The sequence below is a fragment of the Drosophila willistoni genome, unplaced genomic scaffold (assembly GCF_018902025.1).
Source record: "Drosophila willistoni isolate 14030-0811.24 unplaced genomic scaffold, UCI_dwil_1.1 Seg31.1, whole genome shotgun sequence".
Taxonomy (NCBI): Eukaryota; Metazoa; Arthropoda; class Insecta; order Diptera; family Drosophilidae; genus Drosophila; species Drosophila willistoni.
The window spans coordinates 25,326-28,956 of record NW_025814264.1 but is presented as its reverse complement, the minus strand read 5'-3'; the positions used below and the strand labels follow the sequence as shown (position 1 = coordinate 28,956).

At 39.7% G+C, this 3,631-nt stretch overlaps 1 pseudogene; it reads left to right on the top strand.

Annotated features, from left to right (window-relative positions):
- Positions 1-338: 338 nt before the first annotated feature.
- LOC6653475 lies at positions 339-2,253 on the top strand (annotated as a pseudogene).
- Positions 2,254-3,631: the final 1,378 nt, after the last annotated feature.

Below are 3,631 nucleotides of genomic sequence, written 5' to 3'. Positions count from 1 at the left end.
CAATTGTAGTATAAGCAACAAATGTAAGAACCTATTCTCAGCTCTAATTAACTGATATTAGCCTATTATGCCAATGTGCCAAACAAAAAGTGGAATTAATAATTAAATATTATGAATAAGTAAATGAAAGAAAAAGCTCATAGTACTGTGATCTTGTTAATCTGTTTATAATATCTTTTAGCTCAAAAATGCTTCTAATCTTAGAGTCTCCTGTTTACATTAACTTGGGATTTTGCCCAGATGACTACCTATTGGATAAATGGAACTCAAGAACTTGAAATCAATTGGAATTGAAGAACATCACTCATCTTTATTTGGATTAACACGCAATTAATCTCAACTGAAAGGGCTTAAGGACTACGGGGCAACCTTCATCTTGAATAAATAGAAACGAAGATTTATTGTCATTATTCTTGAAGGAGGTATACAACTGCATACTTTTCTCTTTCATTTTGATTGTGATAAGAATGTTTGTAATTTATATTTCAGGATTCCAAAAGATATGATTTCCAAGGACATTGTTTTTCCTGAATAGTCGAAGTGCTTCAGCCATTATTTGATTATGTTAATGCGATTAACTACTCTTGCTTTTAGTCAAGCAACTTTTATTCTTATGTCAAACAAAATTTTAATTTTCCCTCCATTCAATCTAAGAAATCGATTTATTATCGATAGGCGGAGACGTTGATGTGGCAACCTTCCTATTTTTAAAACAGCTGATTGTATTTTTCCGCGTTAATTGGTTTGATTTTATATTTTTTTATTTTTTAAGTTTATACCACAAGTTTAAAATGAAAATCCTCTGTGAGGTGCAAGTGGTGAATCGTGTGACCCAAGCGAATCGTACGCCGCGGGCAGTTAAATCCACTTTGGCCGTAGGCTACAAACAGAGCGCCCTGGATTCAAATGGTATGAAAAAACAAACAAAACAAAAATAATAATAATAATAATTATTTTACATTGCAACAGGGAATACAAAAAAGGAACTGGAAATGATATTATTCACGCCACAAATCAAGACTGGGCAGCGTTACAAGGTCAAGGATAATATCCAGGCTGTTCACACGAAATTCGTGGCGGACTTCAAAGCAACAATTGGATTCAAGCAGCCGGCAGAAAATCTATTGATTAAATGTGATCCCATTCAGTTAAAGGGATTCCTGCAGACTCTCAAACTGGATATGGAGGGCAAGGACGCCATCAATTTGAGACTGAATATAGCCACTGCCACGGCCATTACACAAAAAGCAAAGTCACAGACTAAAATGACTATTAATCGTCGCTGCGATTATCCCATCAAGGGTTTTCCACGATCTCTGCAGTCTCTGACAATCAATAGTAGTCAATTGGTTAAGCTAAGTTTTGAGATATGCTCGTTGCGTAATCTAATCCATCTGGATGTGGCCAACAATCAGCTAACGAAGCTGAATAATAGTTGGTAGCTTTTCGCGCCCTTTTATCTGTCCTGTTTGGCTGTACAAATGTTTAAAATGTTTAAAACTTTTTTCAGATACCCGTGGAGTTGGGACGTCTGCCCCTGACGAAACTCGTACTTCTTGGGAATTGTCTGGGAGAACTGAACGATTGGTCATTTCTAAATGGCATCAAATTGAGTGAATCTCTTTGTGAATTAGATTTATCTGGTGGTTAAATGCCAAAAGCTGGTTCATTTGAATCTAAATCACAATAATCTAACATTTTTAGCCTTTGCCATGCGACGACTGAAGAAATTGCACTCGCTTTATGTATCGGACAATAAATTGGAATCTCTGCCAGCTGCCCTAGAAGACCTACACATTAATACCCTAGATGTTTGTGGCAATGCATTTAAAGGACCCAATCATCTGGATGTTCAACGTCTCGAGGGCACCACTGAGGCAAACACAAGGACCCAATGCTCCCCTCAGCCGCTCTGGCTGCAAGCAGCTCGTTCAGTCGACCAATTTAAACTGCCTATATACTCACTACCTGCCATACTGATCAAATTGATAGCCGAGACACCAAAATGTGTTTGTGGCAAATTTTGTTTTCTCATGGACTCGCTGAATATCTATAAACGTATACGCTCTGCCAAATTTGAAAGAATCAAGAATTATAGCTACAGTCCAGATCAGTTTATATATGTTGATATTGTCAAATGTGGCTACTGTAAGAATGTTAAATCATGCGCATGATCTTCCCTGATGTTAGTTGGAATATTTTATTTATTATTTTAGTATTACAATTCTTAATAAAGTCTGATCTAAATGAGAATTAATGTTGTTACAACCTATTTATTTAACAAAAACGATAAAGATTAATTAGTATTTTTTGGATTTGATTTTGGTTTGTCCGCAGACGTCTTGTTCGTTTCGAGGCCGGAAGAAAAGAGAGCGACGCCGTCTCGTGCCTATCGAGAACTTATCGCTAACCTCGATACTTAGTACTAACAATCGATACTTATTACTAATAATCGATACTTATTACTAACAATCGATACTATAATACTGGTTTCGGTATATGCATGAGCATTTAACAGACATTGTAAATAATTGGAATCTTACAACTCGGCCGTCCTGACGAGGAATCGACCTCGATTCCAATAGTTAACAGCTAGAGGGGGGGGGGGTAAATAAGAACCTTACGGGGCTGGTGTCGCCTTTGTTTGGTTATCAGAAGTGCAATCTTGATCAGGGGCAACCCATAGCTTTAATTTGGAGGCTTCTAGGACCCCGTCATATGGTAGTTGGGTGATTTGGGAACCTTCTACATCCCGGATCACATATCGGTCATTCGGAAGTTTCTTATGAACCACATACGGACCACGATATCGCCTGATAAGCTTTTTGTTTGTGCCTGCCGAAGTGTCTACATTCTTAATAACTACGAAATCCCCTTCCTCAAAACTAACGGCCGGGGGGTGATGCTTCGAATAATATTCCGAATTATATTCCTGGGATTTAACAATGTTACGAAAGGCTAATCTCCGGACGTCTACCTCTGAGGCATCGACCTCCTCCGTTCTCTCACCCAATCGTTCGGTTAATTCATCTATTACCACACCTCGCTGTTCAACACCAAATAGAAGTACGGAAGCGGCAAATTTGGTTGTGGAGTGGACAGAGTTATTCAGGGCAAACTCTATGTTCGGCAGTTGTTGGACCCAATCTGCGTGGTCCACGGGTTCCGTTAGTTTCCCCAACATGGGGCCCAAAACACGGTTAACCCGCTCGACTTGGCCGTTAGCCCGGGGTGAGGCAGTGGCATTCAGCACATGAATTATATTTTTGGCCTTCAGAAATTCTTCAAACTCAGAGGAAGTAAAGCAGGTACCTCGATCGCTGATGATTCGGCGGGGTCTACTGTAATTGGCGAAGTACTGGGATTCTAATGCCTGACACACTTCGCGTGAATTCGTCGTGGCGGCAGGGTACAGCTTCACGAATTTAGTAAAAGCGTCAATGACAACTAGAAGATACTTTTTCTTAGAGCGTATGGACGGAAGGGGGCCCAGGTGGTCGATATGAACGGTATCAAACGGAAGGGGCACTTTCGGAATACTATGTAACGTGACACGGTGGTCCGAGGCGGACGCGGAGTAGTAGATACACTTGAGGCAATTCCTAATGTAATTGTTAACATAAGATTTCAT